Source organism: Heteronotia binoei, chromosome 16, assembly GCF_032191835.1.
Source record: "Heteronotia binoei isolate CCM8104 ecotype False Entrance Well chromosome 16, APGP_CSIRO_Hbin_v1, whole genome shotgun sequence".
In the NCBI taxonomy this organism is placed as follows: domain Eukaryota; kingdom Metazoa; phylum Chordata; class Lepidosauria; order Squamata; family Gekkonidae; genus Heteronotia; species Heteronotia binoei.
In genome coordinates, this window is record NC_083238.1 from 8,054,867 (window position 1) to 8,069,931 (window position 15,065).

The following is a 15,065-nucleotide window of genomic DNA, read 5'->3' on the forward strand; positions in this document are numbered from 1 at the left end:
CAGCCAAGCCACGATGCGGCAGGCTGCTGGAGGTTCCAATCTGGGAGAACTGGGGTTGATCCCCCACTCCTCCACTTGCACCTGCTAGAATGGCCTTGGGTCAGCCATAGCTCTGGCAGAGGTTGTCCTTGAAAGGGTAGCTGCTGTGAGAGTCCTCTCAGCCCCACCCACCTCACAGGACGTTTGTTGTGGGGGAGGAAGGTAAAGGAGATTGTAAGCCGCTCTGAGACTCTAAGATTCGGAGTGGAGGGCGGGATATAAATCCAATATCATCTTCTTCTTCTTTAATTTCACAAATCTTTTTCTTATTCTGAGACACTGGTAATGTTCCTGCTATTTTTGTGCCTGTTATGTTACACAATAGATGCCAGTGAGTTCCCTAAGGAATAGCAGTAAGTAGCTTATTTTCATACACAGACATTTCAGTTTGAAATACAAATATAACAGAGTTCCCCTTTAGAACTTTTCTTACATTTTAGATTTTTGAAAAATCAGGGAATGTGTATGCCTCAAAAAGAATCTGGCAATGTTTCTTGATAAATCATGCCTAATAGAGATCAAATTGTGGGTTGTCCAGAAACAATGATTGCCAAGTATTAGTTCGAGTGTTCTATTTAACATCATCACTACATCTTAGGAACAACCAATTTTCAGACTCTCCTAATCAAAGCATGTCCCTGGTTGGGTAGACAATATTCTACTAAACAAGAGAAACTGCCTTCTTCTCTGTTTTTAGCACAGAGAGTAAAGTAAGGGTTGGTCAAGTTTTACTCAGTCAGAGATAGTTAAAAGACAATAAAAAATTAAACTTTAAAAAAAGTTCATTATTGTTTAAATAAAGAAGAAGAAGAAGATATTGGATTTATATCCCGCCCTCCACTCCGAAGAGTCTCAGAGCGGCTCACAATCTCCTCTACCTTCCTCCCCCACAACAGACACCCTGTGAGGTGGGTGGGGCTGAGAGGGCTCTCACAGCAGCTGCCCTTTCAAGGACAACCTCTGCCAGAGCTATGGCTGACCCAAGGCCATTCCAGCAGGTGCAAGTGGAGGAGTGGGGAATCAAACCCGTTTCTCCCAGATAAGAGTCCACACACTTAACCACTACACCAAACTGGCTCTCCGATTGGATGCAGAGGAATGCCATGAATCAGGGATGTTGCCAGCTTCCATTCCTGCTGCACACCTCCGACTGCAGCTTCATGCTTTTCCTGGGGTGGCTGGGTTGCTATCCTCCAGGAGCAGAGGTTCAGGGGAGCATTAGGAGTGCATGTGACAAGATAGCACTGATGTAGAATTTACCCTGTAGAAACTACCACTGGATCCAGTCCAGAAAAATATGTATACATATCATTTAATTGACCGCTGCACACGTCCCTGCTTCAAATGCCTTCCACAGACTTAAGATGAAGTCTTATTATCTGTTCAGACAGATTTGTCACTTAAGCAGGAGTAATTAAGTGCTGGATCCACTCCATGCCTGGACGTATTTAAAACGCTCACCTTTCCTCCAAGGCATGTTTAGTTTTGTCGGTAGAATATTTACTCTCAACAAACAAAATACATTGATAATGGCTTTCATGTCATCGTCACATGAAGAGAGAATCTGAGAAAATTTCAGTGGAAGGGATTACATTTTGTAAGCCGCGAATGCTCTTGCTTGCATGAAATGCCTCCTCAATTCTTGTTCTGATTCTAACTCCAAAAAGTTGTACAGCAGAAATTGTCTTAAACCAAGGTGTGGGAAATGGATTCCCTCTGGTCATATTCCATGTTGTGATCTTTTCTCTCCATTCTAAATGGATGCATATGTAAAAATGATTTTAATTTAATTAAGCACTATTTTGAAAGGGTAATTGGTAAACTATTCCGCACCTAATTGGTATATAAATTTAAAGCATTAACCCCCCCCCCACTCCCCACCAAAGATTATATGCTCTTTTATAATTTTAGAGGTGGAATTCTAGCAGGAGCTCCTTTGCATATAAGACCACACACCCCTGATGTAGCCAATCCTCCAAGAGCTTACAAAAAGGAGCCTCGCAAGGTCTTGGAGGATTGGTTACATCAGGGGTGTGTGGCCTAACATGCAAAGGAGCTCCTGCTAGAATTCCACCCTGATTTTAAGACTGTCAGTGTTCAATGAATTGTATCATGATTTGCAACTGCATCTCTGCATCTCCAGAGATTGATTCCGTGGAGGAAACAGCAGCTTTGGAGCATCGTATAACTGCGGCATCATATAACTGCCCTTCTCAGGCATTGGCCCTAGACCTCCAGGGCTTTCCCAAGTCAAAGTTGGTAAACCCACCTCGATCCAAGCGAGCAGCCATGCATGTCAAGAAGGTGTTGATAGGCATATTTGTCATGCTCATTCTCTTCCATGCTGTTTTTCCTGTAAGTCCTATCAACACTTCAAGGGAATCTGTTTGGTTACCTGGGGCGAGGAACCAATCCCTTGTGCCAAGCAAAATGGTGCAACCTGCTTTAGCTTTTCCCCATGCAATTCTACACTCCCACAAAATCATATGCAGAAATTTAATAGTATAAACTGACCCCATGGGAGCTGCAGTACTGCATTAGCGCACATTTATTTTACCCACTAGGTAGGAAGAATGACTTTCTAATTCTAAAAATCATAATGTGCCATATGCCGATGAAGGATGGCAGGGAGAAAAAGCTCTTTTTTTTGCAAAGGTTTTCATTTAAAAAGCCTTTTAAAGATTTTTTTTAAAAATCGATATACCTTCAAAATCTGCATCGTGGGATGCTAGCAAAAGAACTGAATGAAGGCCGTGCCTGACGTTATCATCAAAGCACATGCATATTTTACAAATTCAGAATTTGACTGCTTATTTCCTGAAAAAGTTTGCCTGTTTTTAGAAACAATATGGGTGCATCAAGGAAAGATGCCACAAAGAGCTGCATTTAGTCACGGTGCCTTGATGTTAATATATCTTCCCAGATTTCAGAATTCTGAACTACCTGGTCTGAGAGAGAGAGAATGCACAGTTTGTCATAATTCTTAATTCCGCTTGTGGACTGCTTCTTCAGGAGTGACCCGTACAACTCAGTGAACTTGTGAAAGAGTAAGGGAATGTGATAAAAAAAAAATCTACTCAGAAAGAAAAACAAATTAGAAAACACAATAGATATAAATAAGCGTGTGTTGAAATGTGTTTTAAAATGTATTTTTTAACTTCCCCTTTATTTTCAGTTCCATCCACTTAAGGAAAACATTCATGGATTTTCATTCCAGATGGCTACTTGACTGGTTTCCTGACCAAACCTACTGTATGCCTAATTGCTTAATCTGAATTCTGTTGCAGTTTTTCATACAGTTATTGAAATTATATATTTATACTCTGCATTTCTCCCCAGTGAGGAACCAAAGCAACTTAGGTTGTTGTTCTCTCCCCCATTTTATTCTCATAACAAACCTGTAGTTTTGGCAGAGAGTATGTGACTGGTTACAGAACATCCAGAGAGCTTCCACTGCAGAGTGGACATGTTGCTGATAATTAGAAATGTGCTAAGGTTTTTCTTTTACAGTCTAATGATTTTCTTTATATCTCTGTATTGGGCCTATGAAAATATCTCAGCTCTTTTAATCTGTAATATCTTCATTCTTTATTTCCCCCTTAGTTTTGCACATCCTAGAATAATAAATAAATACATGTTTGTTGTCCATTTATTTTTATGATGAATAGAACATTCATAGATGCTTTACATATTTTGTGGTGAAAAAGCAAATTAACTTATTAAAGTTAATTAAAAATTAACTTAGACCTGGTTTCCTGAAATGTATAAAATGGCCCCATGCCAATCCAGAGAATGATTACCCAGCGGCATAGAAGAGGCATAAAGTTGTGTTGAACCGAAATTCCATTTAGACACACTGAAATAGGAGAAGCAAATTGACAAATTAATTTCCCGTTGCGTTCATGAAATTTAGAATTACATGTTTTAGAGTTATACGGTTTTTCATCCGAAAAGTAAAGAAATCAGACAAGAAATATATAAATATAATTTTTTTATCACTGAATATCCCTGGACATGAAAGGTAAATGGGCAGAGCAATCCTGTGCCAGGCCTTCACTTCAGGGATGGGCCACTGCATAACTATGGCAGCACTAGCTCATTCCCTGTGGGGATACGTTATGCAGTAGCCAGCAGACAAGTTTGGTTGGTTAGCAGTGTTTTCAGAGCATAACTGGAGTTGTGTTCATAACAGCCATGTTGCTGTGACCAGTAGAGTCATCTGGAGGTGGTGGGACTATAATGGACAAGGCCAACAGAACCAATCAGGGGCCATGTGGCAAGGAGAGTCCAGTATCCATCCAGGGGATGGAGAGGGGTGGGCCACAGAAGTGCCATGTTAATTGTCAGCAGTAACCCCCCCCCCCAATCTTTTTAAAGGGGGGGCGGCTTCTGTCAGCCAATCTAGGCACCTGATAGTGGGAAGAGGGGCTGAACTATCTGCCCCACAGGCAACCACAACTGCATCAATTCTCACAAATACCACAGGGTACCTAAAGGGCAGAATGAGAAGAGTGGTTCTGAATTGTAATATTTCTTTAGTAAAATCTACACAGTTGGGGGTGGCCATTGCTCCCTGGCAGGTGCACTTCCCGATAGCACAACAACATAGCCAAGGGCACTCCCACACTGTCCCTGACACTGCTCTCTCCGTCCCCTCTAAAGGCATTGAATTTGTCTATTACATTGGCTCCCCCCAGCCATTGATCCCCATGATTCACTAGCCCTTCAATGATACCTTCACAGGTGTCTTTCCACTGGGTGACAGAAGCACCTCCCTTCCTAGAGTGGACCCAAGAACTTCATTCATTCATGCCATTTATTTCTAATTTTTTCTTCCCCATGGGGACCACAAGTAGCTTCCACCATTTCCCTTGCCTTCATTTTATGCTCACAACAACCCTATGAAGTTGGTTGGTCTGAGAATGTGCAACAGGCCCAAGGTTACACACCCAGCTTCTTTAGAACAAGTGGGAATCGGTATCTGGGTCTCCTGGATTTAATCTCACACTCTAACACGGCACCAAGCCGGCTCATTCACACAGAACACCCTCTGGCCCCTCCCCCATTCACAAAGCAGTCTGTGAGGTGAGGGGAGAAACCTGCAACTCAGTCAACTCTGAGGTGCTGATGGATCCCTGCTATGTTTGGAAGAGGACTATGACCAGTGGTCATGCAGAACCAACCCCAGCCACCAAAAGCACCTGAGAGCTCTCCCTTCTAGACATATCATTAGGCAGCCCTCAGGGGGGAATCGCAGGGAGGGGTAAGGAGTGAGGCAGGGTGTGTGTGTGGAGCTCTCATCAGGTAGTCAAAACCAAACACGGACACACCCTGTCCTCTGCCGAGGGTGGAAAACATCTGAATTACACAGCCCAGTGTTGGGCTGAAAACATCCCCTCCCCAGTTCTCCCTGGAAACTTTCCTGGGATCTTTTCCCATGTCATGTCTCCTTATATATATATATATATATTATTAATTGAATCACATCATGGATATTTATGAATTTTTCCTTCCCTATCTAAACTTCTTACTCTAAAGATTTTACTAAAGAAATATTACAAATCATAAGCCAATGTTTGAGTGGAAGATACCTTCGTTAATGGCGAGTCTATGCCCTCTGAAACATTCAAAGCACTGTCACTCGTTTGCTAAAGAAAATACCAAGAAAGGTGGGGGGAATCTTTTTTGTGTGTATGTGTGCTATTTTAGAAAAAAAAATATTTTGTTTCCCTGTATCAAACCTCCATTTACATAGTATCTTCAGGCTTTATTTCCAGTTAAACGTCTTCTTTTTCCTCAGTATGCCATAACAGATTGCAAATATATGGAGGATTAGAGTGTAGGAATCTCTGATGAGTTGGATGATATGCTTGATTGACAGCCCATCTTTGGCGACTGGCATCACAACTAGTGCAGATTATCCTGTAGAAGAAATAAATTATTAAATTGGAAGGCATTCAGAATATCCATTCCCCCAGTACAGACTCTGAGTTGATCCATCAAAGTCCAGTCTGTATCAAAATCTGACAGCAATACCAATGATAATCAGGCCTCAGATTCAGTGGGAGCTCATAGGAGTGCAGCTGATGAACCTTTCTGAGAGTTCCACCTCCTCCTTCTGAGAGTTCCACCTCCTTGTCCATTGAATAGTAGGTGCAGCTGCATAATAATCCCTGGATGAGCTCCACCACCTATTTTTTCTACAAAACAAACCCTGATGATAATTAAACCAGAAATGACAGGTTGTTCTCATGGCAGTTCAGCAACAGTAACACTCCTTAAAACTGAATTGAATTTCAGTTGCCAACAGGTCAGAGAATGGTTTATTTTTAAAAAGTGAGAAGGAGCCGTCAATCAGTAAAGATAATCCCTCCTAATGCTTTGCTGTCAGTGTTAAAACCTTGATATAATACATACTTGAGTTTTCTTTTACAATTGTTCTTCTATTTGCATGTCTCTGAAATAGACCTTGGAATTTGCAAAGAACTTTTTACCATTTTCAGAGTCCTTTACTAAACTTGGGGGAAACATTTGGTTGTGTGATCTTGGAGTTGAGTCACCAGAACAGGGTAAAACCTGAGCCTCTGGTGATTCTCTTGTTTAGGGATCCCTAGCTGCCAGACAAAAAGTATTACCAATTAACTTTATATCAGCACCAGGGGTGGGACATTGACTTTGGATCCTGATCAAGCCTAGCTCCTTTTCAGGCCCACCTTCAGCATTGCCCGTTTCTGGTCTCTCTGCCAGTGCAGCTGTACCGGCTCCATATTTACACCAGTGACATCGGTGGGTACCTCTGCCAGCATATTTCCACCTTACACCAGCACAGGGAAGAGCTGCTTTCTTAAACAGTTTTCAGACTACCCCTAAAATTGCACAATCACAGTGCCATCCTAAACAATTACATCCACTCAAGTCAGATGAGTTTAGAGAGGTATAACTCTGTTTAGGATTGCACTGTGTGAAATATTGGCTTCCAGTGGCACTTCCAAATATAACATATTAAATCATCTGCTCCCTGTACTTTTAAATTTTCATTTATCAACCAAACTATAACAATATCCAAGCGGGCAGCTGTGTTGGTCTGAAGCAGTAGAACAAAGCAGGAATCAAGCGCACCTTTAAGCTTTCTGAATAAAAATTGGTTGAAACTATAACTATGGCATTGGAATAATATGTATAGTATTTGATTGTTTTCCATGGAAAACTATTGTTTCAGTCAATAACAGCAGAGGTGTTGAATTGTTTAGATTTGTGTCGTTTCCCTCCTTCCATTTATTACTATGTTACCTGGTTGCATTTATTAATTGCCTCTTAATGGGGTCTTCATCATTTTTGAGACTTAGATAACTTAGGGGTGTGCAAGAAAGAAATTGTTTTTTTTCCCCAGACTCAGCAAATTCAGACAGACAGACAGATACCACACCAGCAAATTTGGCTGTGGGGCTGAAGGCTGTGGTGGGATGATTAAAATAGAGCTGGCTGAGACTGAATCCCGTTAAGATGGAGATTCTGTGATTGGGCAGGGGGGATTCAGGTTTGTGGTGCCGTGCCAACTCCCAGCTCTTGACAGTGTGCCCTTGATACTGGCACCAAATATCAAAAGCCTGAGTGTGATTCTGGATGCCTCCTTATCAATGGAGTCCCAGATCACAAATGTCGCAAGACTGCTGTTCCTTTAGCTACACCAGATCGGACAACTGGTTCCCTACCTGTCCGGTCCTGACCTAATTATGGTAATCCATAAGAGCTTGGGACTCTTTAGCTTGGAGAAACGTCGACTGCGGGGTGACATGATAGAGGTTTACAAGATAATGCATGGGATGGAGAAAGTAGAGAAAGAGGTACTTTTCTCCCTTTCTCACAATACAAGAACTCGTGGGCATTCGATGAAATTGCTGAGCAGACAGGTTAAAAAGGATAAAAGGAAGTACTTCTTCACCCAAAGGGTGATTAACATGTGGAATTCACTGCCACAGGAGGTGGTGGCAGCCACAAGCATGGCCACCTTCAAGAGGGGTTTAGATAAAAATATGGAGCAGAGGTCCATCAGTGGCTATTAGCCACAGTGTGTGTGTGTGTGTGTGTGTGTGTGTGTGTGTATATATATATATATAAATTTGGCCACTGTGTGACACAGAGTGTTGGACTGGATGGGCCATTGGCCTGATCCAACATGGCTTCTCTTATGTTCTTATGTTCATTCAACAGTCATCCCCCAGATTAGATTACTTGTACTACATAGGGCTACCCTTGGGACTAACCCAAATAATCCAGAATGTGGCAGCATGGGTCCTTGCGGGGACCCAGTATACAGCATATATTTATCCTGAGCTGTGCAAGCTGCACTGACTCTGGTGGAGAACTGGAGCAGGTTCAAGGTTATGGTATTAGCCTGTACGGCCCTTAATGATCTGGGGCCCATTTATCTTCAGGACTTCCTCTTTTGATATATCACCTGAAGAGCATTGCATTATGTTATAAGAACCTATTGGTGATCCCTGGTCTGAGAGGCATTCAGCTGCCTTGACTGGTAGAACTCTCTGCTGAACGATATCCATGTCCTCCAGGACTTAATGCAGTTCCACAGGGAATGCAAGGCAGAGAAGTTCCACCAGGCATTTGGTTGAGGACAGTGACAGCTTTCCGTTTCTCTGACAATTCTGTTTTCCTCCCCCCTCTGCCAAACAGGCCCTCCCAGCCTGTAGAAAAAAGCCATGTATCAAAATAGATGGTGAGAGAAAAGCCAACCAGAATGGAGAGTCGATGGCAATAGATGGACTTTGGCTGGTATCTAATACTCAGTGGTTCCTAAAGTAATCCGAACTGCTTCTTGTTTGTGCACAGTTAATTTCTCCCCCCTCGAAAATGTTGAAATATGGGTTTCCTAATTAATAGTTAGAATGTTTTTTTCTTTAATTTTAATGAGAAATAACATATTAACCTGGTACTGGTAACGCAAGGAAAACAAATAGATTTTTTTAGAAGAAGAAGAAGAAGATATTGGATTTATATCCCGCCCTCCACTTCAAAGAGTCTCAGAGCGGCTCACAATCTCCTTTACCTTCCTCCCCCACAACAGACACCCTGTGAGGTGGGTGGGGCTGGAGAGGGCTCTCACAGCAGCTGCCCTTTCAAGGACAACCTCTGCCAGAGCTATGGCTGACCCAAGGCCATGCCAGCAGGTGCAAGTGGAGGAGTGGGGAATCAAACCCAGTTCTCCCAGATAAGAGTCCGCACACTTAACCACTACAGCAAACAAACAAACCTTACAGATATTAGGTGAGTGAAAATATCATTGTCTTGAGAATAGTTGGGAGGACAGCAGTTATGCAACAAGAACCTAAGGATGTTTTCTTGGAAGCAGGGCTTTTTTCCTGGAGGTATGCAATGGAAGAGAGTTCCAGAACCTCTTTGTGGAAACAAAATTCTCAAAAAAATGTTTAAAAGTTCATGAGGGGCACCCATGTGTTTCTCCTACAGTTCCCTCTTGAGAGTTCCAGAAAAAAAAGTACTTCTTGGAAGCAAGCATCACGGTGTTCACTGGGCCTTATATATGCATAGACATACCAATTGGATTTAAAATCCTTTCCTACACTTTGGGTTTAGGAGACTATAAACTGTTTGAAACTAATTCCTGCACATCTCTCTGTAAGTGTGCCTTTGAGTTTTTCTCTTCTTCTCCTTCTGAACTTCTCTGGTTGCTCAAGCAAGAGAGGTATTTCTTTACAACACAGGGGGAGGAGAGAGTAATTGCCCGTAGTTCAACGTACTGAGACCTAAGACATGGATGAAATTGCACAGCAGTAATCCTTATTCTCAATTTCATTAATGATATTCAGTAGGAGTATTGCTATTAAAACTGATTCCTGTTTTTGAATCATTTGCATACAAAGGGTGTATAAATAAGGAGTTTAAATAATACCATAAAAGAAACAAATAGGAGATTTCCTAAAGAGAATATGTGGGACAAAAATAGTCTTTCTGTCCATGCACAAGAGTTAAAACTTTGGGGGGGGGGGCGGGGAGGCATACATACACCTCTATTTCAAATGTCTTTTCACTAGGGCTTTTTTGGTAGAAAAAGTCCAGCGGGAACTTATTAGCATATTAGGCCACACCCCCTCACATCATCAGCCACACTCACCTCATAGAGTTTCTGGTGATTGATGCTGGAAGTTCTAGAGTAAAGATACTATAGTCATTCCAGCAAACAAACACCACAAGAACTTTAGCTTTAAAGCAGTTTCCAGCACAGTCACCAGAGGTTGCCATGTTGCTAATTTTTTAAAGAGGAAACAGAACACTGAAAAACTTAGGACTGTGTTTGTTTAAATTTCTAAACATGCTCTGAGGAATAAAGGAAGCTGACAGATACAAAACTATAGAAGGGTTTTTCATATACCTTCAAAAGGTGGGAAATTAATTATAAAGCAAAAGTATAAAAAGGAAAAACATGTTCCATTTAAAATCATAAGCCCCCCACCAGCAATACTCCATAAAAACTAGCTTTTTGGCTCAGTGATAAGGATCCTAAGAACTCTCTGGCAATTGTGGAATTTGTCTCAGTCCTTTTAGCACTTGCATTAAAAAAATGAAATGTGTCTACTGCTGCTCAAACTTCTGAAAGCACAAAAGGAAAGGAAATAATAAAGTACTGATACTGGTGGAAAACACAAGCGTATATAAAAAAATGAAACCTGAGGGGAGAAATTAATATTTCTAAAACAGTTATTTGAATATATGAAACTGTTTTCAAAGTTTGAATACCAATAGGAAGCTCAGAAGGTAAAGGGTTACATGGAGATATCTAAATATAACATTCACAAGCAGACTACAAATCATCCAAATAGTTCTTCAACTCCCCCCTCCCCAAAGCAAAAGGAAGACACACAATGACTATAACAAAGTTGGAAATAATAACCATGTTCAATTAAGAAAGAAGTCACTCCAGGTATTGAAAACCATTTAAAGCCAAGTGACACAAAGGTCTGTGGAAAGAACTCTGAGGAGGGAAGACAATAATAATGCCCAATATATATATATATATATATATATATATATATATATATATATATATATATATATATATATATATATATATATATATATATATATATATATATATATATAACTTCTGAGGATAGCTCAAGGAATTAGAGAGAGAGGGAGGGAGGGAGAGAGAGAGAGAGCAGCCAAAATAAACACAGCACACACACAGGAGAGTTGTTGAATGTAATCATGTTTCAGTCAAGTTCTCCAGACCAACACAGGGAAACCAAAGATTCTAGCTTACTCTTTTCTCTGTTTTAACTGTGCAAACGACTCCCAAAAGAATGCAAAGAAAAAAGGCCCCCAGGAACTGGGCTAGTTTCTCTTTCTTAACTCACAGCATTGGGAGCAGCCTTTATTCTTCAAGCTTCCCCCATTCAGACTGCCTTCAATGAAAGGTGCATACACACACCTTCCGAAAAGGAAGCAGTTCCCAAGCTGCTTGTAGCCTCACCTTGGAAAGGCTGCTCATGGTGGCTGTTGGAGCTAGAGCTTCCCTCTGCCTGCCAGCTGGAGGAGGGAGGGGGGAGAAGCCTGCAAAACTAGGACCTGGGGTCCTGGCAAGCAGAGGAGGCAGGCACTTAGTAGTCTTTCTAATTGTTGCTGGAAGTTCTAGAGTAAAGACACTATAGTCACACTAAAAGATTGAAGAAAGCAGACTTGGAGAGGGCAGGCACTTCAAGAGACAGTTCCCTAAGTGCCTGCCTTCTCTCCAAGCCTGCTAAAATGTTCTGCAAGCCAGCCAGAATATTCTGGCAAGCAGAGCTGGCTCCCCCAGTAGGCAAAATCAGCCTCCCCCTGCAACCACCTAGTTTGCCCCCCCCCATGCCTCCTCCTCCTCCCTCCCTTCCCCACAGCATGTTAATTTCAAAGCTGGAACGGGCTCTAGTGCCACGTTCTGGCTATCTAAAGCCCCCTCCTGCCTCCTTCTCCTCCTTCCCTTCCCCACTGCATGTTAATTTCAAAGCCCCCCCCCCCCAGCAATCGGAAAAACCCTGCCGCAGGGCTGCACTCCCAGTCTGTCAGGAGCAGCATCCTGAAAGGGTGGTCCCATGGCTGCTGATTCCTCTCCTCCCCACTTCCTGAATCAAGAGGAGTCAGTTCAGCAGCTGTGGAGTACAGCCCTGTGGCGCGGTTTTTCTGATTACTGGGGGGGGGGCTTTGACATTAACATTCAGTGGGGAAGGGAGGGAGAAGGAGGCGGGAGGGGGCTTTAGATAGCCAGTACGTGACACTACAGCCTGTTCCGGCTTTGAAATTAACATGCTGTGGGGATGGGAGGGAGGAGGAAGAGGCCACAGAATGGGGGGGGGGGGGTGCCAGGAAGCGAGTTGGCCTAGGGTGCCATGGGGTGTTGGGTCACCCCCACTGGCAAGTAGCAGGAACTCTGTTCCTATGAGTTCCAGTTCAAAAAAAGCCCTGCTCTTCACCTTAGAATGAAATGTTTTTGCATCATAACCAGCCAGTACCTCTGTTCTCTTCTACCTGCACTGATTTGCCTGAATATTTCCATGGAAAGGGTATGGAAGCATACTATAGTCTTAGGTATGGGCTATAGGTCAGAAATCCATCCGAGGAAATGTACCTTCACTAGTGCAATGGATTTGTGGGATACAACCCACTATCTCTCAACTGCACCTCTCAACTGCACCTTATGTGCTAAGGGCTAAAGAGGGAAATATGAACAATCTAGTGTACACTTCCCTGAAGTCTTTATTCATTAATACTTCACCTAATTCTGCCACATTTATTGTTGCCAAGAAATTAATAAAAATTGTCATGAGTCAGCTAGGGATCAGCGATAGTGGGGACTCCTCAGGAGAAGAGGAGCCCCATGTAGTCAGTCCTGAGTTAACAGAATCTGACAAGCAGCACAATGAGCTGCAGGCTTGTCAAGATTCCCAGCCACCAACACCCTGCAGCTCTAATTCAGCAGGTGAACCTTAGTTGACCATTCCCAGCACACCAGTATCGCCTACACCCTTAGAGTACCAAAGACAAATGCTGAGAACAAAGCTACAGACAAGATGGCAAAGTGCACGCCTCCTGGCCCAACACCAGCTGCTTGCTGATAATGAAGATGAGTAGTTGCAGGATTGCTTCTGATTAACTGCTTGTAAGCATGACCGTTAGGCATGAGGCTATAAAACCAGCCAAGAGAGGCTCTTAGGCATGGACACAACATGTTTGATAGACACTAAGCTACTAACTCAGCCTTCCCTGACTTCTGAACTTCTGACCTTGGACTGAACAACTCTGCTTGCCTGACTTCTGGACCCCTGACCTTGGACTGAATGACTCTGCTTTGCCTCTTTCAGACCAAATAGAGCTTGATTGATTTTATTTGATTTAATCAATTGTGTTGGCATGCAAGCCAATACAAAAATTGAGACATCAGATTCCAGTATAGCTAGGTAGACAAAATATAAATTTAGACATATTTGAATAAATATTAATGACGGTATAATTGTTTTGATAAGTTAATAGATTTTTTTATATTTTTATTGGAGTTTTCTGGAACATACCTAGAACAGTTTTTTTTCCAGTTGGTCAATATAAGTTTTTCTTTATTTCAGTTTTTCAGTTGGTCAATATAAGCAATAGCCAACAACATGACATTTTTCCAGCAAACACATTTCAGTTAGGATAGCAGACATAAATCTTAGGTAATACAAGATAGTTAAGTTACATTTCTATGCACATTTCATAACATTTTATATTTAATAAACATTTTATCACCTGCATAGAAGGCGAAGTGATCTGATGCCACAATTCACTGATATTAAGTCCTTTCCCCCTTCATAATAAATTATGATCCTTTGATACAAGGAACCTTTTTTTGTCTAATACCTTTATGATTTTACCTTATAAGCTAATGGCTAAAGGGAGAAATATAGCACATAGAAACTCAAAAGAATTTATTTACTACTTTAACATTTCTCAAGTCATACATTAACATTTAGCAAGCCATAAAGAATTTACATTTCTAAGTGATTTGTGTGTAAGAGAGGTTAGTAGTGATATGCAGGCATTTCACCTGAGTCAGAGCAGCATTTATAAAATCAGTGTGTTCTGCATTAACTGGTGTTGAGCTTGTAGAAGTAGTACTACCTTGCTGATGAGACACACATTGCCTTCATATCCTCAAAGCCAGGCAAGATACACAGGTGTATGCAAAATGGACCATCACTACTGATGCAGTTAATAATCTGCAAAGGGATTGGTAGTAATTAAACTAAACTATCCAGCCTAAGCAAGAGACGGAAGTCTTCTCTTTCCTTTTTCTCTCTTCCCATATGTCTTATTATCTCACCATACATCAGTGTAATTCTTGGAACTGGATCACTCCCATTTCATCTTAATCATACTTCCAAGTCAGATGCCAAAGGACTCACTCCACTTATCTATTACTGGCTAGCAAAATGCCTTGGTTTCTCGGGATTACCTCATTCACACATCCAATTTGGGTAACTACAAGCCACTTTAAATCCATTCAGCTATGCTAAGGGTAATCTTCAGAAGAATGTCTGAAGTTGCTTACAAATACCCTTAATTTCTGGCTGCACTGGTAACACTCTGTGACGAGTTATTCTAATGACAGACCATGTTAACAGCTTTGCTTTAAATGTAACTGGGTAGCAAAGTTGTGGAGCCATTATAAGAAAAAAACTTCAAGAAAGGAAAGAAATTTCTACTTGGTCTTGAAGAATACTGCAAAAAGAAATGAAAAGTACACTGCCATGTTTCCTATTTTGAGCCACAGCAACACAAGCTCAATAGAAAGTTGCACAATCACTAGTGAATTGTTGTCATGCTGTTCATGGCCTTTAACTCCCATCGCAGCTTCATAAGCAGAGGATAGCCATCACATATACATTCTCTGTAATGGGAGTTGTGTTCGTATATTGGAACATATTTCTCGTTTGCACCATAAATGCCTGGGAGCACCTCTTGTTGACCATTTTGAAATGCAT